This window comes from Dipodomys merriami, unplaced genomic scaffold (genome assembly GCF_024711535.1).
Source record: "Dipodomys merriami isolate MVZ:Mamm:240054 unplaced genomic scaffold, mDipMer1.0.p SCAF_10, whole genome shotgun sequence".
Taxonomy (NCBI): Eukaryota; Metazoa; Chordata; class Mammalia; order Rodentia; family Heteromyidae; genus Dipodomys; species Dipodomys merriami.
This window is the reverse complement of record NW_027202271.1, coordinates 42,544,897-42,569,867: the sequence shown is the minus strand read 5'-3', so window position 1 is coordinate 42,569,867 and position 24,971 is coordinate 42,544,897. Positions and strand designations below refer to the sequence as shown.

General features: G+C 35.1%; 1 long non-coding RNA gene across 5 annotated transcripts in view; it reads right to left on the bottom strand.

Annotated features, from left to right (window-relative positions):
• The window catches only part of LOC138837967 (uncharacterized), a 304,135-nt gene that overhangs the window by 274,638 nt on the left and 4,526 nt on the right, over window positions 1-24,971 (bottom strand). For 3 of the 5 annotated variants that reach the window (XR_011375526.1, XR_011375529.1, XR_011375531.1), the window contains exons 3-4: window positions 20,754-20,834; window positions 19,611-19,739 (exon numbers count right to left, since the gene is read on the bottom strand). This is a non-coding gene — a long non-coding RNA (uncharacterized lncRNA). Of the gene's footprint in view, window positions 1-19,610; window positions 19,740-20,753; window positions 20,835-21,159; window positions 21,241-24,971 lie in introns of those variants that run through there. The other 2 variants (XR_011375532.1, XR_011375533.1) reach the window with 2 other exon arrangements.

Here is a 24,971-nt window from a genome sequence, read left to right as displayed (position 1 = left end):
TTTTAAGCTGGGAAGGCAAAATTGAACAGTTGCAACAAAGACTGCATAGCCTACAAAAGGTACAGTAATTACTACCAACTCTTTTTCAGAAAATGTTATCTTATCCCTATTAAACTACAATTATTACTACTACTATTCTGGTCCTAGATTTAAAAATTATTAAGTCAATCCTTTCATGTTACAGATGAAGAAATAATGGCCTCAAAATTTAAGTAACTTGTTCAAGGCCAAGTTAATGCAATTCAGATTCCTTATTTGTCTACCATGAAGTGCAACCATTAGATGCTACAAGTCAAACTTCTTGATTAAAGTATTTAAAGCATACTTTTAAATATATTTTAATTCACAGGCTTTCAGAAATTTCCATAACTCACATTTATTAAGAAGGACTAATTTTATACCAGATATTACCAGATATAATCATTAATATATAATTTTATTTTTATTAGCAGCTATTTATTCTTTCAAATAAAAATAAAACCATTTCTGCTACAGGTATCAACTGATATTCTGTTGTTACTTTTTGTATTGTTCCTTAACAGAATTCTTCTCTCCAGTAACTGTACCTAGATCCAAACAGCTTCTCTCTTTAGAACAAAGCCAGGATCCTGGATATAACTGGTAGTGGTATATGGGGACAGGGAAAGGAGTGTGGCAGGGAGGGTAAGAGGAACATTTCTAAGTGTCTCAAAATTCAAATACATGAAAGTTCAAATATTTTAATCAGAAAAGAATAACTATGAGTATTGAAGGAAGGTAAGGAAGAAAATTTTATACACTGTTGTTGGCAATGTAAATTAGTCCAGCCACTAAGGAAATTAGCATAAAGTTCCACACCAAAAAAATAAAAACCTAAAATTTGGACTGCCATATGATCTAGTTATATCACTCCTGGTTGTTGACCCTAGGAAGCTAAGTCAGGATACAACAGATACACTTACATACCCATATTTATTCTGACTATTCAGAAGAACCAAGTTATGGAATCAACCTAGGTGTCCTTCATTGGATAAATGGTTCAAGATAATATGGCATATACATAATGGAGTATTAGTTAGCCATAGAGAAGAATAAAATGGTGTAATTTACAGGAAAATAAGTAGAATTAGAAATTATCATGTTAAGTAAAATAATAAAGCTTCAGAAAGATAAATGCTGCATACTTTTTAATTATACATGTAATTTAGATTTTAAAATAATAAAATAGAAGAGGGATTATTTGGGAAAAGAAATGGGGTTGATGGGCTGGGAAGGTGGCTCAGTGGTAGAGCACTTGTCTTGCATGCCTGAGGCCCTGGGTTCGATTCCTCAGCACCACATAAGCAAAAAGAAAAAAGCCGGAAGTAGCACTGTGGCTCAAGTGGTAGAGCACTAGCCTTGAGCTGAAGAGCTGAGGGACAGTGCCCAGGCCTAGAGTTCAGGCCCCACGACCGGACCCCCCCAAAAAAAAAGAAAGAAAGAAAGAAAGAAAGAAAGAAAGAAATGGGGTTGGAAGAGAAATGTTAATGGTAGAGGTGAACATGAACGAAGTACATTATATACCTGTTTGAAAATGTCATCATGAAACCCATCATTCTATACAATTAATATATGCTGATAAAAATTAAAAATGAAAACAGATTTTTTATTGTGAAAATACTGTACAGAGGGGTTACAATTACATGGGCAAGATAATGAGTACATTTCTTATCAAGCATTATAGCCTCCTCCTTTGTTTCCCCTTCCCATCCTTTCCCATCCTCCCCCCCACCCAATCTTCCCCGCCCCTTCCCCTCCACCCCCCCCCCCCGCAACAAAATTGTGAAGTTCGTTTTCAACATAACGACTTGTACATCTCATTGTTGCAATGGGTCGACCTGTATCCCTATTTAAACGATTTGTTTTTCCCCTTCCCCTCCACAAATTATACTGACATCAAATACAGTGAAAGCAGGGGTTATACTGTGGGGGAGGGACATACAAAGCAACAAAGAAATAATCTTATAAATGTGTTAGAAACAATCACATGAAAGAAAAAAATATTTGAATACATATCTTAGGGTTCATTTCCCTAACATCACCTTATCTGACCTTTTCTGCTTGACTCAGACATATACTAGATATTGCAAATAAGGGAAATCATAGGACCTATGTTTCTTTGGGCCTGGATTACTTCACTTAATATAATTTTTTCCAAGCCTTTCCATTTCCTAACAAATGGGGCAATGTCATTCTTTCTGATGGAGGCATAGAATTCCATTGTGTATATATACCACATTTTCTTGATCCATTCATCTACTGAGGGGCATCTGGGTTGGTTCCATATCTTAGCTATAGTAAATAATGCTGCAATAAACATAGTCGTGCTGGTGTGGTCTTGTTTGTAAACATTTGGGTAAATGCCCAAAAGTGGGATTGCTGGGTTGTAGGGGACCTCTATGTGGATTCTTTTTTTTTTAACTTTTTATTTTATTTTATTTTATTTTATTTGTGAATATACTAAGTGGGCTAAAGACTTAAATATGTGGATTCTTTTGAGGAACCTCTATACTACTTTCCAAAGTGGTTGAACAAGTTTACACTCCCACCAACAATGCAGTAAGGTTCCCTTCTGTCCACATCCCCTCCAGCATCTTGAAAACATATTTTTAAAAGAAGAGAATGCATGTGATCTTCAGTAAGAGCATATTTACCATTATTTGAGGCAGTATTATTTGGTTAATAATCCAACAGAAGAGAAGCAGGGAATTAAAGAGGAGGGAAGGGAAAGAAGAAAATGCTTTAGAAGAAATAGTTATCTATGGTCAAAGAAACAAAAGCCTAGAAATAAGATGCAGTTGGGTGGCTAATAGTTTTTAGGTCTTGGGCAAATCAGGAAACTTTTTATTGTTCAAGACAGTAATCAGTATAATTAATCAATTATTTTAGGCCAACATTTACCATATTACTCTAATGAAATTTTGGTTGCACGAAATGATTAAGAGAGGTGTCCACAAACAGGAGTTCATAGAAAATAAAAGCTAAAGACACTGTATAGTGTGGCGTAGATTCCCCATTCAAAATTCATAATGTACATTACTTTAGTAAAAGTTCAGAAAACTCCTAACTGCATATATTTTTAAGCTTACATGTTTCCCAAAGTCATAAAATGATGAGTCCCATACTATTGTATTTTTATAAACAACTATTAAGGAAAGAAATTCAAGACACAATTTGAAACCCACTAACCTAGATAATATGTAAGGTCCTCTTACATTTTTAAAAACTCACATAGATAGTACCTAAGGTCCTCCTACATTTTTAGATACTAGTCATTTATTTCAAAAGAATATTTGTGCAGCATGGGTAAACTATTATCCTTGACACGATAGACATAGCAATGAATAAAATAGATTGCAACCCACATAGACATTGCATTCAAAATCAAGAAGACATTATAAAATACATATGTTTGACAGATCTATGAACACATACACAGAACATCATATGAAAATAGAGTATTCAGAATACTCTAAGAACTCTCGGAGTATTCCTTTGGAGGAATCATCTGAACTGAGATGTGGAATAAGGTATATCATGGGGGAATCTGGGAACGTTTTACAGACAGAAGAAACAAATATTAATATATTAAATAGCAACAAGTAATTCAGTACGGCTTGTGCAAAGCAAGAGGAGGAATGGTGTGAATAAGAGGAGATAGGTAACAGAAGACCAGCTCATGCAGAATCTTGTTAGTCATAGAAGATAAGTAAAATTGTTCTCTCAATAAGGTAATATTCTATTTAGATGGAGAGCTCAGAGTCAAGGACTGACAGAATGTGATTTTCATTACAAAGCATCACTCTAAAATAAAATAATCAGTTCTAACTATGATGGAAAGGTCTTAAGATTTAGCCACTAACAAATATAAAGCTAAATGAAATAGTTAAAGTAAGGCTTTTCAAACATTGGACAACTGGTCCTACAGGGGTATCATTCCAGACTACAGAAATCTCTAATGAAGCCCCATTCATCCTAGCTTCTTGCCTGAGGGCACTTTATCACTCAGCACAAGAAAGTTGAGAACAAACACTGAAAAATAGTCTTTTGCAATATGGAGGAAAAAGAGATTGGAGTTTGAGGCTACTGAAGTAACTGAAACTTGTGAAGCTTCAGTGATAAATTCTATTTCATTATGTTCACCCTCTAACAATACTCACTAAAAACATAAGCACAATGAGATAGAGCTCATCTGAATGAACACCCACAACAATATGGCATGGCTATAACTTAATACAATTATTTTTTCTTTTAAAAAATACACAGATCACTTAAACATCTAAGTGAATAATGCTGCAATCCACATAAGTCACCCCAGAAGGCCCTGCCTTATGGCTGACTATACTGCTTTGATTGTTAAAACTACTTCTAATGCTAATTGAGGGGCCATGCTTAAAAGAAAATGAGACATTTCTATTCAGTAGTGACGAATTTTCCCTCTATCAGGATGCATTTGGAAAAACAAAAAGGAACTTTGGTGCTAAATATGAAGGATATATAGATAATATATTGTTGAATAGTCATAGAAATGTAAGATCATTTGATTTTTGTTTTGTTTTGTTTTTTGGGGGGTCCAGTCGTGGGGCCTGAACTCTGGGCCTGGGTGCTGTCCCTCAGCTCTTTAGCTCAAGGCTAGTGCTCTACCACTTGAGCCACAGTGCCACTTCTGGGCTTTTTTCTTTTTGCTTTATGTGGTGCTGAGGAATCGAACCCAGGGCCTTGAGCATGCAAGGCAAGCGCTCTACCACTGAGCCACCTTCCCAGCCCCTGTAAGATCATTTGAGCTCAGAAATGTGAGGTGACAAGTAGCAAAAAAAAAAAAAAAAAAAAAAAAAAAAAAGATTTTCTCCTGTGAATAACAAACAAAGTCTTAAAGTAATCTTAATTTATGCAGCGTCTATTCAGGGAGCTGTGCTCTGACCTGCACAGTGGCGAAAGGGAAACTTCTGCCATGTTTTGTGCTATAATAGAATCAAATATTAAGTATTCAGATTCCCAAGTTAACACCTTTGAAAGACATACTACCAAAAGGCATATTAAATCATCCCGGTTTCCATAGAGCTGGGGTAAATATCATTTGATTGTGCCCTGAAGCTCTAGGTACATATCTCTTTGATAACATTCATAAGATGCTGTTATTATCTCCACATGTCTGTTTGCTTCACAAGACAGTGTAATTATCTTATTCAGCACTTAGCAGAGAGCCTGGTAGAGAGTAGTGGTTAATAACTGTTTATTTGATGAATGGGTAGATGGATTAATAAGGAATGACTGAGTAAATGCATAATCTTAAATTTTCATTCAAATTTCTGCTCAAATGAGCTATCTTCAGAGAAGCTTTTTCTAACCAACCAATCTAAATAGCCTCACATGTGTTTCAGTCTCTATCTTTTTTCCTTGCTTTCCTTTTCTCTTTAATATTTACAAATATCTGAAATTAATGAATGAATTTATTTATTGTTATCTGTGTCTCTCAATAGAATGTGAATGTGATGGCTAGTCTTATGTACTTAATTTTCCAATTCAACTAGGGTAAAGACTGCCTTGATAGCTAGCTAAACTTTGTTTTTAGGAATATCTGTGCAGATGCACTGGAAAAAAATTAACACTGAATTAGCAGACTGAGTAAAGCAGATATCCCTACCCAATGTTGATATGCTTCATCTACTCTGTTGAGAGTTGAATAAAATGAAAAAGGCAAAGGAAAAGTGAGTATATTTTCTTTGCCCAAGCTGAGACATCCATTTTCTATACATGTAGACTTTCCGTTCCTAGTTCTATGGTTTTCAGACACAATTTCTTTGAGAACCTGAGTTAGTATAGTAATCTTTGTGATAGTAATGACCTTGATTTGGTTATTTACAGATTAATTCCCAAGTACCGAAAACAGCTACTCATACTATAGTTTCTTTAATATAAATAAATGTAAGTTATCCTTTACTGTGTAATAAATTTCCCTAATAGTGGGGGGTGGGGGGGGAGGTAGATGGGAAGGGATGGGAAGGGGAAACAAAAGAGGAAGCAAAAATGTTTGATAAGAAAGGTACTCATGTAATTTGCCCATGTAATTGTAACCCCTCTATACGGCATTTTCACAATAAAAAAAAAAAATTAACCTAAAAGCTAATGGATTAAAACGACAAATATTTTACTATATCTTATGATTCCATAGGTCAGCAATTAGAGCAGGGCTTAGCTAAATGTATGTTTTGTCAGCTGAGGAACTACAATAATATTCAACTGATAGACTTGTTGATCTAGAGACCCTAAGACAGCTTTACTTAAATTACTCTGATAATACAACTTTACAAGGGGTGGGTGGAGGAGGAGAGGGGAGGAAGGAGTTGAGGAGGTGGGGAGAAAAGGGATGGTAGGGAAAATATAAAGGAGGGTGTAACAATGCTCAATAGGAAATGGACTCATTACCTTGCTCATGTAACTGTAACCCCTCTGTACAGTATCTTTACAATAAAAATATATATTTAAAAAACTAAGACATCATCTTAACAAATTTGAGAAGAAAATACTTTTGACAAAACTCTATGTTTTAAACTATGTTAAATGTATTAAAGTATTAAACTTTGGTCTAATTCTTCTCAATATAAAAGGATAAAACTATAGTTAATCCATAAAAAAAATTACTTTGACAAGGATGACTAGACAAATAGGCTTAGCTAGGTCTGAAAACTAGAGTGACAACTATATAAAGACATTCCAATGTGCATGTCTTAGAGTAAGCAGACTTATTATGTGGTGATTGAAAGGTCCCAGCATGAGTATTCAAAAATACATGGGTAGGAGACATAAGATTTCCTGTTTCTTAGTCTAAAAAGTCTCACTTGGTCATATTCTGTTCATCAAGCAAGTCATTAAGTCTGGTCTATTTTCAAGAGAATAGAATGCTCTCAAAGGGAAGATTAGCAAAGAATTTTTGGACATTTATTAATCTTCTACATGTATCAAAGGATAATGAATATGCAAAATCTGGCAGGAATCTAAAACATATCACTGATTACCAAATGAACCAGATAGAAGTAGATGGAAAGAAAAGAATTTGCAACCCCTGCATCTTTTCTCTACCTTCAAAAGAACAACTTGTATGGAAAGAAAATGACTATGAAACACTAACTACATATTAACCACTAAAATAAGTAATTTATATGTATTTTCTCAGTCCTTGAAAACCACACAATTGAGTGGCCATTATTATAATCATTCCCTTTTTACAAGATTATGAAGCAGAGTAATGCTCAAGATCATGCAGTTAGCAAGTGATGGACTGAACTCAGACACCAGAAAAGTTCAACCCCAGAACCCATATACTTATCCATCAAACACAAGACTTTCAAAGTAAGCATTATAATATAGAATTCATAATAGTATGTTAGCTCATACTGATTTTCACCCAATACATGAGCAAGTAGGATCTAATTTTAAGAATGTGGAAAGGACAGAGCTCTAGAGCCAACCCCGTGTTATTCCTAGCTCTAACTGTGCCACTGTGGGTAAGTTATTTAACTTTCACTACTTGTCTGAAAATTAGAGATACTAATATATAGTTTGTAAGGTACAGTGAAGATTAAAGATGAAGTACGGTGAAAATTAAAAATTAAAATGCCTAGAATAGAGCCATCACAGAAAGACTTAAAAAGTATTACTTTCTTGGATATATAACTAGTGCCCTACTTACAGGAGAATCAATCCCATTGTGTGTCACAATTTTTCAGAAAATTTCTCATGACATAATTAAATATTTATACTCAGAGGAAGAAAAAAGTGCTTTAGAAATTTAGATTTATCCATCTCCTTAGCCAGTTTAGTTTCTGCTCTAACTAGTGTGAACTACAGAATCAACTATTTAAACAAAATTAAGGCTAAAAACAAAAGTTAAAATGAAAGTTATTGACAAGACAGTATTAGAGGTCTGTCAACACAATTTTGCATTGGTAGAAATAGCTTTATAATGTGCCTACTTTTAGTATAAATTAGAATTCAAATGATCTGTAAAGTAATATCAGAAAGGAAAAATGCTCTAGTATTTCTCACTCTCACAGTATTAACCAACATCTATACAATATCTATAAAATCAGTATTTTATTGACAACAGTGTATAGTCATGGTTTTGCATGAAAATATTTCCTTTGCCACAACTAAAAGAACAAGATTGACACTCTGCCACATATACCTGTCATGTATAATTTACACTGTTATTTTAAGTCTCAAATTAGTTACTTGCCTACTATATAGCAATGAACATAAGTTCTCAAATTCTGTACTTTCCATTTCCTTGTAGTTGCAGAGATTTGAACCCAAGACATTGTGTATGCTTAGCAGTATTCTACCACTAAGTTGTTATTCCCAGTACAAATTTTGTACTTTATGAATAGGGATAATGAACAAAGATGAGAGCAAGCAATCCAGGAATACAGAATACAGGTATACAATCTGAACAGGAAAGAAGCAGATTAGGTTGCAGTGACTCAAGGAAAAGGCTTGGAGCTTTTCGAAGAAAAAGAAGCAGGAAAAAGTAGGTGGCAGTCAAATGTAGAATAATTCAGAATAAAGACATAGGCAAATATGCAACATACATAAAAATGAAAACTTTCTGGACTTCTAAAACAATAAGTTATTGGAAGTAACAAAGAAAACAGGTAGGAAAAACAAAGTTTCCAATCTTCTTGAAAATTATGAAGCTGTATTTTCTACAGATGACATTAACAGCATTGTGGTGGTGTAGTGTTTTTTGTTGTTGCTGGGGTTTTTTGTTTGTTTTCTGGTGTTTTGTGTGGAGTTTTTGTTTGTTTGTTTGTTTGTTTTTGAGACAAGTTCTCACTATAAAACCCCGGTCAAAGTCAAACTTGTGATCTTTTTGCCTTCAATTCCCAAGTGTTGGGATTATAAACATGTGCCACCAAGCTAAACAGAACTCGTATTTTAACAGGCGCAGAATTCAAAGAGAAATATGAAAGAGGAGATTGCTTAGCTTTTGAAAAAAGCCATCTTTAACGTGACTCTCTGCTGTTGACCCTCAGTGATAGAAAGGGTGGCCACAATTATTAAATAAAGTTATTACAGCCAATGATTAAAAATGGATCACAAATCTCTCATAATTGTGTAATAAATGCATATCTAAAAGCCTCCTATGAATTAGCCAGTGGATACCAATTAAAGAGATAATAGTTTGTTCTGTGCTCATTAAGTTATTATCAGCAAGTTTGGCAGCCAAACAAGGAAACAAAAACAAAAGAAAATGGACTTTTGTCCATTGAGGGTATTAAAACTCTATGCCCTTTATAGTCATGGAAAATATTACAGATTACTACACTTAGGATTTTTGTAATTAGCACACTCACTAAACAAGATACAGTAAAAAAGTGGAGTGGGGGAAAGTCTGAAAGTCACATGTCTTTCAATGCCCTGAGTCATCATCCTTGCAGGATTATAAACTGGGCAATTGCTACACATCCTTTTTATTGCAATAGCTAAATGAGGATATTACAGTTTGCACAATGGAAAATAAGTGAATGTCAATTCAGATATAATATCCTAATGGGTCATTTAGGAAGGAAAATGTTAACCATATCTAAGTGGGTAGCTTCTTATATATTCTGATTTGAGATTCAACAAAAGGAGAGCCTGCTCTCTAACCAAAATTATGTCTATGTCTACAATTTATGCCTTCACTTTAGGTTTCCAACATGAAAAAAAGACTTTATATGTATTGAGAAATGAGGCCAGTTGGAACACCAGGACAAAGAAGTCTGGACAGCCAGAGGCCTTAAAGAGAGAGTTATATATTTTCCTGAAATATTAAATTTAGAAATATAGAGGATAGAATTGTATACTAAGGTGCTTATATCTATTATGTATAACATATTCAATATGTTCTGCCTCTTAAAATTCTTTCTCAGACACACATACATACATATCACTTAGGATTTTTATAACAAGAAGAGATATATATGTGCATTTTTAAGTTTTAATATCCAATATCCTGGGATATTTACTTTGCCATCATATACAAGACACCAGACCCAAACAATCTCTCCTACTTTATTCCTATACCCAACTTTCAGTTACATTGTATTCTCTAACCATCATGAATCATCTGTAACTTGTAAAAAGCTAGCACTTCCTCACAACTCCTGTCTTTTTTGTATGTTACTCCTGTTACATGACAAGTTCTCTATACTTACCATTCATGGCCAAGCTAAATTTTGAAAATTCACTGGATATCATCGTCTTAGTTAAGTTCCAGAGACAGGGATACCTGACATTTATTACATTGAATTATAGTTTCTTTTTTCTTTGTTTTTCCTCTAGACTGTGAGCCTTTTATCTCATATCTATTTATACTATGACAGTACCAGAAATGTAGCTAGGTACTCAGGGTTGACTAAACAAGAAATTGTCACTATTAAGAAAAAAATTACTATGTATGAGTCTACTAATAGCCTTAAGATTTCTTAAAGACAGCTATTTTATCTAACTTTAACACTTCTAGTAATTCAACACCTAATCTTCATTCCCCTGGCAACTTCTAAATCCTTTTGAATAGATTTCTTGCCTAATATCATGTTGCCCTCTGACCTTTTCACCTTTAAAAATTCTTAACACAGCTGGGCACCCATGGTTCATGTCTGTAATCCTAGCTACTCAGGAGACTGAGATCTGAGGATTACAGTTCAACGACAGCCCAGGCAAGAAAGTATGCAAGACTCCAATTAACCACTACAAAACTGGAAGTAGTGCTGGGCTCAAGTGATAGCCTTGAGAAAAAGAGTTTAGATATGAAGATATGTAGATAACTGTATGGGTTTTGTTTTTGCAAATTTTTGCTTCTATAAGGGAAACCTGAAGATACAAATGTAATGTCTACATGTTTCTTTAATGAACGTCATTGCAATCCCACAATTTTTTTTGCTAATATCAGAGGGAAAAAAAAAGAGTTCAGGGACAACACCCAGGCTCCAAGTTCAAGTCCCATGACTGGCAAAAAAAAAAAAACAATCTTAACACATTATCTAAATTCCTAAGTAGACTTCTTAGTAACTCATTTTCTCTATTATACTTACCCCAAATCTATTCTCTACAAGAAAAAACTGTTCTTGTATCATTTTATCAAGTTATTTCATCTTTTCTTCAGGGATTCTTCCAAACTATGCCCTAAATGTAGTAAAATAACCATTGATTAACCAGTTCCAGTGATGTTTGGGGTCAAGGGCAGAAGCTTATGATGGTAGCTTATCAATGGAGTATCTGAGCTACTGTGGATATGTGTTCTGTTTTATGGTTCAAAATATAGAGATTGCTAGAAAAAAATCTATCAAAATAATAAATATTTTGTTTTCATTTAATTAACTTTAAAACATTAGTCACTGAGAAGGTCTTTCATCCCTACTTGGAATTATTTAAAGAGAATCTAGACAGGAAATCTATTCTTTGACAAAAATATAGTATGCCTACACTGAAAGACTAATGAAATTAATCTTCTGGTAGAACAGTTATGGAATAAAAAGGGTAGATATGTATATCTCATTTTTTTCAGTCAGTTCATAAATTTTGTTAAAAGGCTGCATAAGATTATCTTTGTTTCTCTACATCAAAGTAGGTATAGTATTGTGATATTATAAATATCCTATACTTATATAGATTGTAGAATTTCATAATTCAATATGAAAACTAAAAACAACTTTTTAAAGACATTAGAAAAACTCCCTTATATTACCCTGTAGTTTTACTTAATTTCTTCTGCATCTATTTAACTTATAAATAGAAGCCTATGTTATAGGTAAAGTTTATTCATTTGTCTATATGAAATATCTATATATTGTTTGCTCAGAATGACTTTTACCTGTTATTTTATGTTTCAAAAATATTGAAACATCAGTGTTCTGGATCTTGTATATACATTTTTTGTAATTTGGGGAGGGGAAGGGATATAGCAGAATGCTTAAATGGGGATGCAGGTTGAACCATTGTGAGAATGAAATGTACAAGACACTATATTGAAAACTAACTTTACAATTTTGGGGGAAGGAGGGATGAGTTGGGGAGGTGAGTAGGGAAGGGATTGTAGGGGAAAAACAGAGGAGGAGGTAATAATGCTCAATAGGAAATGTACTCATTACCTACTCATGTAACTGTAACCCCTCTGTACAGTATTTTTACAATAAAAATATATATTAAAAAATTGAAACATTGGGGCTGGGAAGGTGGCTCAGTGGTAGAGCGCTTGCCTTGCATGCCTGAGGCCCTGGGTTCGATTCCTCAGCACCACATAAGCAAAAAGAAAAAAGCCGGAAGTGGCGCTGTGGCTCAAGTGGTAGAGCATTAGCCTTGAGCTGAAGAGCTGAGGGACAGCACCCAGGCCCAGAGTTCAGGCCCCATGACCGGACCCCCCCCCCAAAAAAATTGAAACATTAAAAAAAGACTATCTCATTTTTAAAGTATTGAAAGAAGTATAAACGATGCACTATTTTCTCAATGTGCTGCACTCCCAATTTTAGAGGTAAATGGATAGGATGGTAAACAATTCCCCATCCATGTGTTTGTAAATATATACTACATCAGCATATGAAAAACACATGACATGTTTTATGGCCTCTAAAATTTTCCAGTCATTAAACATCTCCATATCATACTTTTTAAAATTTACTGTCCATGCATAGTAAGTTAAATAAGGGCAGCCATCAACATTTACTAATAAAGTAATATTTTTGTTTATGTTCAAATTTTATATATCAATTTTAAAACTCAGTAATTATGTTTCACAATAATTTTAAATATCCTTGTCTTATATTCCAATTATCATAGTTTATTTCTAAGTTAATCAAGTAGAGAATTGCTACATATTTCTGATATATAAAAAGATTCTAGCATATTAGTGTTGGTGAAAATGGCCTTTAGAATCTTAGAAATAATTGTATTGAGTATATATTACTTTTTAAATTTAAATTTTATTGTAAAGGTAAAGTACAGAGGGGTTACAGTTACATACATCAGGTAATGAGTACATTTCTTTTGGAATATTGTTACCCTTTCTCTCATTTAATCCCACTTTTCCCCCTCATGATTCCCCTTTCCCCCAAGTGGTAAAGTTCATTTCTAATATAGTGTCTAGTGAATATCACTGTTGAATTGGTTCACCCTTTGTTCTACCATTTCTGTGATTCCCTTTCCCATCCCCAAATCAGATAAACATATATATACAAGACAAAGGGTATAGAAATCAAAAACAGTGACAACAGGAAATAAACCAAAGGGAAAAAAGAATGAAAAAAAAGAACTGCAAGCAGTACAATTTTTAAAAACCTTGTTTCCATTTATTGGAATTTATTTTGATAAACATCATTTTATATGGTCATATGCACATAGCTATTGAACTATTGTGGTCCTCTCCTAAGAATATCCTAGACCTAATCTAGTTATTTCAAATGAGGGAAATCATGCATCCTGTTTCTTTGGGTCTGGTTTACTTCAGTTAATGTAATTTTTTCCAAGTCTTTCCATTTCCTTACAAATGAGGCAATGTTATTCTTTCTGATGGACACATAGGATTCCATTATGTATATATACCACATTTTCTTCATCCATTCATCCACTGAGGGGCATCTGGTTTGATTCTAAATCTTAGTTATGGTAAATAATGCTACAATGAACACAGCTGTGCTGATAGCTTTAGTTTAACCTTGTTTGTGGTCATTTGAGTAAATGCCCAGGAGTGGGATTACTGGGTCATAGTAATCTGTTTAGTCTTTTGAGGAACCTCCATACTGCTTTCCAGAGTGGTTGAACCCAACAAGCAAAAACAACCCTTAGCAGGAAGAATGGTGCTAGAGGAATATCAATACCAAACTTCAAATTCTGTTACAAAGCCATAGTAATAAAAGCAGCTTAGTACTGGCACAAGGACAGGCATGAGGACCAAAGGAATAGAATTGAAGACCCACAAATGAACCCACAGACCTATAGCTATGTAATATTTGATAAGAGAGCCAAAGTCACAGTATGGAAGAAAGCCTCTCCAACAAATGGTGCTGGAAGAATTGGCTATACACTTGTAGAAAACTGGAGTTAAATCCTTATGTATCACTCTGCACTAGAATCAACTCAAAATGGATCAAAAACCTCAGTGTAAGACAAGACACCCTGAAAATATTACAGGAAGGGATAGGGGAAACACTAGAGCTCCTTGGCACAGGTTAAAACTTCCTAAGACTCAGAAACACAAGTCAAAGAAAGGCTGGATAAATGGAACTGCTTCAAACTGAAGAGTTTCTGCATAGCAAAGGATATAGCAAGATAAGAAGAAAGCCCACAGAATGGGAGACAATCTTTACTAACTATGCATCAGACAAAGGCCTCATATCTAAAATATACTTAGAATTCAAAATTTTAAACCTCCAAAACAAATCCTCCAAGAAACAAAACTCCATTAATAGTGGGCTAAAGACTTAGACTTCTCTGAAGAAGAAATAAGAATGGTCAAAAGATATATGAAGGAAAGTTCTACATATCTGGCCATAAAAGAAATGCAAATCAAAACAACATTGAGTTTCCACCTCACCTCAGTCAGAATGACCATTATCAAGAAAGCTAATAATAATAACAGATGCTGGTGTGGATGTGGCCAAAAGGGAACACTACTACACTGTTGGTGGGAATGCAAACTTGTAAATTTACTTTTGAAAGGGCTCTCAGGTTATCTAAAGTACTAATTTTAGAATTTAGTCTCAGAGAGCAATGGTCTCATTATTTTGCTTAGCAATTCATTGCTTAGTTTCGGCATCTATATGAGAATCGCATAGACTCCCTCTATAATAAGCAGCTTATCCAGTATGTTAATTTTAATTGCTGGGTTTTTTTTTTAAAAAGCTTCCTTCTTCTGATAAACCCAAGACTTTAATAACATGTCCTCTGAATTAATTCTGTAAATGCAGTACTAAAGTTCAGCACAGCAGTCTGGGCTCTTTAATTAGACCGCAGCTGCACTGTTGGGATAACACATCTTACTGAAGAGGTAACTTGGTACTCATCATTTGAGCTCTGGTTCAGAGTTCAATGGTCATCTGAAACATTCTGGAGGAATGGTTTTGTCTTTGCTTTATGGAAGGACATATGCTCCCTTGCTTAATCATTACTCGAAAACACTTGCTCATTTTCTTGCCATGATTTTATAGTTACTGAATTGGCATTAAATCACAGAAAAATGATTTCTGAATGCAGATTCAGAAGGATCTGATATGATTAAGAGATTAGTTATTAGTTTAATATATGTCACACAAATAGAATTTGTTTCAAGTTCTTTACTACTTTAACCTTCTTTATATGTTTTCAATATTCTTTTTAGTGAATACCCATTATAAACTTTATTTAAAGCTGTATACATTTTGATTATATTTGTTACATTTTTCAGTAAATTATATTACTTTTTTTTTGTCATTCATGGGGCCTGAACTCTGGGCCTGGGCGCTGTCCTTCAGCTCTTCAGCTCAAGGCTAGCACTCTACCACTTGAGCCACAGCATGACTTCCAGCCTTTTCTGCTTATGTGGTGCTGAGGAATTGAACACAGGGCCTCATGCAGGGCAAGCACTCTACCACTGAGCCACCTTCCCAGCCCAAATTATACTACTTTTGAATATATTTGTGAATATAAAGACTTACTCTTAAATATAATAGATTACATAGGAACAATGATTAAATATCTAATTATTGACTATCTGCTATGTAAAGCAGGTTGTCTAATTTCATCAAAAAAAAAAAAAAAAACCTGGAAGAGTCTTCTCATTTAAAATAGGGAAAACTAAAGAATGAGATCAGGTAAGGAACTTGCCCAAGATCATATAGCTGATAAATTTCAAAGAATTGAACTGGGGTTCTAATCCAGTCTGGCCTAACATCTAAACTCAGATTATTTTGAAATGTCCTATTGTTTGTTCCTCATAATCAAGTTTAAGGTTTCAATTAATTTAAATTCCTTCATCACAAATTTATACAATACATATCACACTGTCACACATTCATACTTCTTTGCAATTATTTTTTACTGTTTCATCACTTATCACTAAGTGCAAATGTATGTCTTCTACTTCCTTTTATTTCACAACAAGAAGAACTGCTTTACAAAAATTATAACAACTTCTTCCTCTAGTTATGTCAGAATGTGATTACAGATATCTTTCATTTTTACACTGTATCTATTTGTATTGTTTGAATTAGAAAGGCACCTGTATACAGATGACTGTAGCTAGGGCAGAGAATATCTAATGATAAATGCCTAATATAAAAATACTTGGCCACGCACTGGTGGCTCATATCTGTAATCCTAGCTACTCAGAAGGCTGAGATCTGAGGATCACTGTTCAAAGCCAGCAGGAGAGGCTGTGAAACTCTTTTTAAAAAAATAAGTTTTTAATTGTGAAAATACTGTTCAGAGGGGTTATAATCATATGAGCAAGGTAATGAGTACATTTCTTATGAAGCATTGTTGCCTCTTCCTTTGTTTTTCCCCTACCATCCCTTCTCTCCCATCTCAACTACATTTCTCCCCCCTCACCACCTGCCCCCACCTAAATTGTAAAGTTCGTTTTTCAACATAGCATCTTGTACATCTCATTGTTGCAATGGGTCCACCTGTATCCCTATTTAAACAATTTGTTTTTTCCCTTCCCCTCCACAAATTATAACAACATCAAACACAGTGAAAACAGGGGATATACTGTGGGGAAGGGAAATGTAAAGCAACAAAAAATCACGTGTTACCTTATAAATACATTAGAAACAACAGCAAGAAAGAAAAAACCAAACCAATTGTGTCCTTATCTTGGGGTTCATTTTGCTTAACATCATCTTATCTGACCTTTTCTGCTCGTCTCAGATATATACTAGCTATTGCAAATAAGGGAAACCATGGGACCTATGTTTCTTTGGGCCTGGCTTACTTCACTTAATACAATTTTTTCCAAGTCTTTCTATTTCCTAACAAATGGGACAATACTATTTTTTCTGAGGGAGGCATAGACTTCCATTGTGTATATATACCACATTTTCTTGATCTATTCATCTACTGAGGGGCAGCTGGGTTGGTTCCATATCTTAACTATGGTAAATAATGCTGCAATAAACATAGTCGTGCTGGTAGCTTTAGTATGGTCTTGTTTGTGATCATTTGGGTAAATGCCCAAAAGTGGAATTGCTGGGTCATAGGGGAGCTCTAGGTGGAGTCTTTTGAGGAACCTCCATACTACTTTCCAAAGTGGTTGAACAAGTTTACACTCCCACCAACAATGCAGTAGGGTTCCCTTCTGTCCACATCCCCTCCAGCATCTGTTGTTATTAGCGTTCTCGATTATAGTCATTCTAACTGGGGTGAGGTGATATCTTAATGTTGTTTTGATTTGCATTTCTTTTATGGCTAGAGAGGTTGAGCATTTCTTCATGTGTCTATTAGCCATTCTTATTTCCTCTTCAGAGAAGTTTCTCTTTAAGTCTTTAGCCCACTTATTTATTGGGCAGTTGTTTCTTTGAGGATTTGTTGTTGGGGGATTTAATTTTTTGAGTTCCAGGTATATGAGACCCTTGTCCATCCTATGGCTAGTGAAGATCTTCTCCCAATCCATGGGCTTTCTATTAATCTTGCTAGCTATGTCCTTTGCCATGCAGAAGCTCTGTAACTTCATGCAATCCCATTTGTCTAACCCTTCTTTGATTTGTTGTGTTTCTGGGTCTCTATTAAGAAAATTTAGGCTGTGAAACTCTTATCTCCAATAAACCACCAGAAAGCCAGAGGTGACATTGTAGCTCAGTGCTCGCCTTGAGCTAAAGAGCTGAGTGACAGCACCCAGGTCCAGAGTTCAAGCCCTATGACCAACAACAACAAAAAAGAAATACTCCAAAAGTACAAAAATTTGTCTGCACATTTTATATAATATGCCTGATTTTACTATTTAGATTCTTGCAGATAAAAAGGAACTAGTGCTGGGCGCCAGTGGCTTGCCCTGTAATGCTAGCTACTCAGGAGGCTGAGATCTGAGGATCGAGGTTCAAAGCCAGCCCGGGCAAGAAAGTCTGTGAGACTCTTATCTCCAACAAACCACCAGAAAACTGGAAGTGGCGCTGTGGCTGAAGTGGTAGAGTGCTAGCCTTGAGTTGAAGAGCTGAGGATTTAGGGAAGAGTCTATTGTCAGTTTAGGGTAGTTGAGCAGACAGGATTTTGTTGTTGTTGTTTTTTAAATCAAGACTGCCTGGATCAGACTGCCAGCTCCAATACTGTTCAATGTATAACTTTATACCAACTATTCACTCTCTCTAAGCTTCAGTTTCCTCCTGTGATTAAAAAAAAAGAGCAGCAATAATACTCGATTTTAATTAGAATTAGATAAAATAGTACTATAAAACATTTTGAACAATACCTGGGACATGGTAAGCAATCAATGTGTCCTGCTTTGCATAATCCCAATTCCCCTTAAAACATGTTTAATTCTTAATGTTGCAATTGTGATAAGTGGTAGCAAAGCATTAAAATGTGGGGGCTGGTAGGTAGGGGTAGTAGAATTTGAAACTGGGAAAGTTAGAAGTGCAGAAGAGCTGAACATCTTGATAAGGCAAAGAGATCAGCTGTCAGAACATTTTTTTCCCCCAGAAACAGATATAATTAAAGATCAAGATGGGTCAATGTGCTCAAAAGCAAATCAACAATCAAGCAGAAGTGATTTTAAATAGATGTGAGAAGTAAGTCTCACCACTGATCTGATACTAGGTAGACAAGAAGCAGATACAGGACATGGTTACTGGAGTTCGGGGCAAACAAATGAGAACCTGGAGAACTCAGATTCCAAATAGAAAAGGAAAACAAGTCAAAACTTGTCAGGTGAACTGGAACCAGACAACTCCAAATAATCAGATCGATAGAGTAGATAGAACAGAACTATTTGATTCTGTGACAAGCTATCCTCAGAAGTTTCTCCAACATCATCATAGCTAACTTTTGTAAAGAATACCACATGCCTAGATTTCAAGAATTGAAACATAATTTATCCCATTTTCTTACCTATTTGATTATTGCCTCAAGATAAACTAGATGATATATTTTCCTTGAAATTTTTTTAACAGTTGACCCACGATGCAATGAATCACCCTTACTTATTCCTTAGCAATATCTGAAGTGGATACTTTAATTTTCTGAGACCTTTCTATTATGAAAGGTTAACATACAACCAAATGTTTTCTCTCCCTCATCACTGTGTCTATTAGAAGAGAAAGTCTCCAAGGTTTTCACTTTTAATATCTCCTTCCCTTCTCAAAGTTGTAGCACTTTCAATTCTGAAGATAGAAAAGATGGAATAAGAAAGAACAAAATCCTTTCTTGGCCAGATTGCATTGGTAATCCCCTCTGGTTCTTGATGCCCTCTGTGTGTTAGGAATCCCGATACTGACTTTCTGATGTGAAAGTCTTTGGAGGACTGTAGCTTAGCTTCCTATTGGTCTTTCTTATCATGGAAGAGATAGGCTTCTTACCAACACTTTGCTTCTCCGGTTCAACTTCCTGTATGAAGCTGCTCTTGGCAATCACCTGATAGGTGTGCTTACCTGGTAGTAGGTATCTTCCAAATAGTCCCACAGGGAAACCGGCTTGTATACTGAGCTACATCATGGGCAAACTGATAACTTCTTTCACTTCCACAATCATTCTGGTATCTCTATTCATTTCTCTTTACTCTGTTAAGTTAAACACAGATATTGAAAACATCTCTTTTCCATGCAGACATTCAACAAATGGATTCAGAAACCCCCAACATTTATGAGTATGAACAACTCTCTTGGAGAGTCTGCTCTGCCAGTTTATAGGAAGTATGCTTAGTGTTTTTCTTAAGTGTTACTTTACTTTCACTCTCATATAATATTTTACTTAACTACAAAATTCTATGAATATTATCTCCAAGAATAATTTTGAATAATATAATCCAGATATTTATTGGTCACAATGCTCATGCAAAGTTAGCTATATGTTGTTTTTGTTTTATTCTTTCTGGTTGCTGCTAAGATACCTCTTTGTCTTTGGTGTTACATGCTTTCTCAGTGACATATCTAGATTTCTTGTGTATCTTTTATCCTGGGTACATCTTCTTTCAAGTCCTGGACAGAACACAAGCCTCCTCCATGCTTTTATATAAAGTAGGTTAGTTGGTAGAAATTAGTACCAAGGTACCATGTCTAAAAGAAAGGATTCTGGTTTTCATGGTATCTTAGTCCATGGATATTGCAAACAAAATACTACAGACTAGGTAACTTTTTTTAAAATATAAGACCAACCACTTATTTAACTTGGGTTAACACAGCATGTATAAGTGGGAGTATAAATTAAAGAACAAGTAAGATAGAGTAGTTGTTTTTAGTTACATTCACAAAGATTTAAGACAGACTCTTTTTAGATTTAACAAAGATACAGAGAAAAGCACTTGTGTACCCTGTTGACAACACTGAGAAAGTCAATCTGACTGCCTGAACACATATACTTTGGGAGATCTATCACATCAAGAAAATAATGGTATAAAGTAATCTTTAACAGCATTGTATGTGCAATGGACAAATGTAGTCTGAATGTCAACAGGGCAATAGCCATGCATATTACGTACAGTATATCCATAGTATGTGACATATAAATAAACATAGAAAGGTCTACATGGTGGAAGGGATATTGCTGTATAAAAAAAACTCTCCACAGAAACTTACTTTTCACAGTTCTTGAGTATATCCAAGAACAAGGTAAAGAAAGTTTTGGTGTCCTAGTTCATTAATGGTATCTTCTGTGTCCTGAGATGTTGAGAGGGACAGAAGAAGTCTATGAGCATATTTTAAAAGGCCATTATTCTCAAAAGTACTGTAGAACACTCATGGCCTGATCATCTTTTAAAATATTCCATTGAATATCATGTCGAAGGATTAGGATGTTAACATATTAATTTTGTGGGGTAATAATATTCAGACCCTATCCCCCCCCCACCATGGTTCAATTTCAGTGTCTTGCTTCACTAAGGTTCTGTCATATCTCCTTAGCATTAAAACTCAATTATTCATTTCTGACTTGTTTCCATGTTCATTAATACCCTGGTTTAGTAGATATATACTGTTTACTTACTTTTCTACCTTTGAATTCTCTATTTCCAGATCTATAGATTCTTTGTCTTTATCCTCAGTTTCATAGTAATATTGTTTCTCCAGTATTTATACATGTAACCTACATACATGTAGGAATTACATAATGCAGGAAATCTAATCCAGTTGATGAAGAGGATCATTGTATGTGAACTCTGAAAGATTCACCAAAAATGAATCTGCTATGAATGAATTACGTCCCCACAGTATTCATGTTACTGTATTAAAGAAAGGAACTTTAGGGAGGCAACTAAAATTAAATTTGATCTTAGGAATCAGTCTTTATTCTCATAGAACTGATGTCCTTATAGCAATAAAAGGAAAGAAGTGACTCTCCACTCACTTGCAACAATGAAGGATATAGCAAGAAAAAGGCAGTCTGAAAGCCAGGTACCTTTTAGCCTTACTAGAAACCAGCCTGTCAGCACCATGACCTTGGACTTTCCTGCCCCAAAACTGTGAGAAATAAATATCAGTTGTTTTAACCAGCCAATCTTGGTATTTTATTATAGCAGTCAGAATAGACTAGTATAGTCTGATTATTGGGGCCATATGCATTCTGCACCAGTCTCTTGACATTTATCTCAATTCGAAAGCATAAGAGAATGCCATACAAACTTACATTTCTATAAAAATCACTAAATTTACCAGGTCTTGAAAAAAATTAAATCCTTTGCTCATCTGTCAGTTTCTTTAATCTGTCTGCTCCGGTCCTTACCCTTACTTAATTCTGACTGATGGCCACAAGCAAGCAATACAAGGAATATTAAAATTGGCACTTTTTACCTATATGAAGATCTCTCTAAACTTCAATTTTTACTCTTCCTTCATATTTTCCTTGCTTTCCCCCTTTTTATTCTTTCCTATTCTTTCTCTTCTCTTCTCATTACTTTTCTTTTCAAAGTGAATCCTATCTTTATGTTCCAGACCCCACATTTCTCTAACCTCTCCATCTCCTCAATATTTTTCAGTACATATCTCCAGTCTCTTTTTCCATTGCCATCAAAATTACAGGGGTCAGCAGGGTGCTGGTGGTTCACATCTGTTATCCTAACTACTTAGAATGCTGAGATCCAGAGGATCATGGTTCAAAGTAGTCTGGGCAAACAACTCTGAGAGACTCTGTCTTGAAAAATAACCAACACAAAGAGCAGGGCTGGAGGTATAGCTCAAGTTGTAGAATGCCAGTTGAGCAAGCAAGCTGAACAAGAGAGGGAAAGAAAGAATAACAAAAATGTAAAATACAAAAAAATGGCTTTCAGTTACTTGCTTTTGAAGACTAGTGAACTAACTGCCTTCTTTTTATCATTCCTATCTGAAAGAAAAGAAATTGACTATAAGAGAAATTTCTTCATTAGAATAAAAGAATAAAGCTGCAGACATAAAATTAGAATTCATCATGGGAAAAATGACAGTTAATTTGTTTGTTCATTCATTTGAGCCAAAATTTTATATTAAGCACCTATTTGATGCCAAATTCTATTGTGCTTGGCACAGGCTATCACCTTGATTCTAATGCCTCATAACCAGAATCATTCTTGCTTTCTTACCTTAGTAACCTCAGAGAGTTATTTGTCAGGATCAATGAATACATAATAAATAGAATATTATTATTCTTATCTTCAAGAGGCTGAAGTCATGAAAATGGGGATAAGAGTAAGCACAACAAAATGCTCAAGTATAATTTACTATTGAAATAGTCAGGGAAGTATGCAAAAGAATATTAAAAAGAGAAAGAAAAACCAGACAGTGTGGAGGATCAGAATAACCTAAATAGACTGGCAAAAAGGCAAATCTTGCTGGCTCCATTCCTAAGACAGACTCAATCAGAAGCTATGGTGCTGGAACCCAGAAATTCATATCAGTAAGCTCATAAAGATAAGAATTTTATATAAGTTCAAGGTCAATTAGAATTATTTTTAAAACTACATTATATATATATAAAACATATGTATGCAAAACTCACATAAAACTTTTTAGAAAGTATGTAGAGAATATGCAGATATTAGTTTGATCAAATTGTGTTATATGCATGCATATAAATACCACAATGAAGTCCTTTTGTGCAGCTAATTTATTATCATATATTTTAAAAGAAGATTATATGAAAGTAAATTTTTTTATTTCTTTATTTTTTTTTGTCGGTTGTGGGGCCTGAACTCTGGGCCTGGGCACTGTCTCTCAGCTCTTCAGCTCAAGGCTAGCACTTTACCACTTGAGCCACAGCACCACTGCCAGCTTTTTCTGCTTATGTGGTGTTCAGGAATCGAACCCAGGGCCTCATGCATGCAAGGCAAGCACTCTACCTCTGTGCCACCTTCCCAGCCCCTGAAATTTTTTTTAATGTAAAAAAAGTAGGATTTACCAAAAAGATGAGAAAATCTTGCTGGTCTTCTTAAGGGTAGTATATATCAGAGATTGTAGAGCAGAAAATTGTGAGACTGGATCCTTGATGTCCATATTTATTGGCTGAATCAACCATACCAGCACCACTTTGAACTTCTGACATGAGAATTATCCATTACTGTTTGTATAGCAAATGTTCCCAAAGGTTCCTGTGTTGAAGGCTGGATCCTACCACAGTGTTCCAAGGTTATTAGATCATAAGGGCTCTAATTTCATTAATTAATCCACAGATAAATTCCTAGTTAAATGGACTATTATGAAGTAGGGCCTCATTTGAAAAAATAGGAGGGGGAGGAGATTCTTTGAAAGCTATATTTTATCCTTAGCACTCTCTCCCCACAAACCTTTCTCCTACACAGGGCAGCTTTGCTCCATCACGTGTTCTCCAACATTTTATTTATTTATTTATTTATTTATTTATTTTGCCAGTGCCAGGGCTTGAACTCAAGGCCTGGGCATGGTCCCTGAGTTTCTTTTTGCTCAAGGCTAGCACTCTACTACTTGAGCCACAGCACCACTTCGGGCTTTTTCTGTTTATGTGGGACTGAGGAATGAAACCCAGGGCTTCATGCAAGCAAGGCAAGCACTCTACCACGAAGCCACATTCCCAGCCACTCCAACGGGATACTCTTTTACAATGGCCTATAAGCAAGGGAGTCAGTGAATAATGAATTGAAACTTTTAAACCAAGAGATAAGAAATGTACTCATTACCTTGTGTATGTAACTGTCACCCCTTTGTACATCACTTTGACAATAAAATTAAATTATAAAAAAATTTATAAAATAAATCTTTTTGTCAGTTGTGGGGCTTGAACTCAGGGCCTAGACATTGTCCCTTGAGCCTATTTGTGCTCAAGGCTAGCACTTTACCACTTTACCACAGCACCACTTTGTTTTTGAGTGGTTAATTGGAGATAAGAATCTCAGGGACTTTTCTGCCTGGCTGGCTTTGAACTGAGATCCTACTTGAATAGCTAGGATTACAGGTGTGAGCCACCGGCATCCTGCTAAATCTTTCTTTCAAATAGTTTTTCTAATGTATCTTATCACAAGAACAGAAAGTTAACACAAAGTATGGGGCATGCTGGTACAAGGCTACATCTCAGGATGTAGAGATCAGGAGAATTAAAGTTCAAAGCTAGCTCAGGCACAAAACCTTGCAAGACTCTATTTCAACCAATAACTCTGGTGCAGTCCTTCATATCTGTAATCCCAGCTACAAAGGACACATACACATGTGGACTGCTATCTGAAACCAGTGCCATGTTTACCTGAAAAACAACTAAAGTAAGAGTCTATTGGAAAACTAACTAAAGCAAAAAAGGGCTGAGGTGCAGCATAAGTGATAGAGCATCTTCCTAAGCAGGCATGATGAAGCTGAACTCAA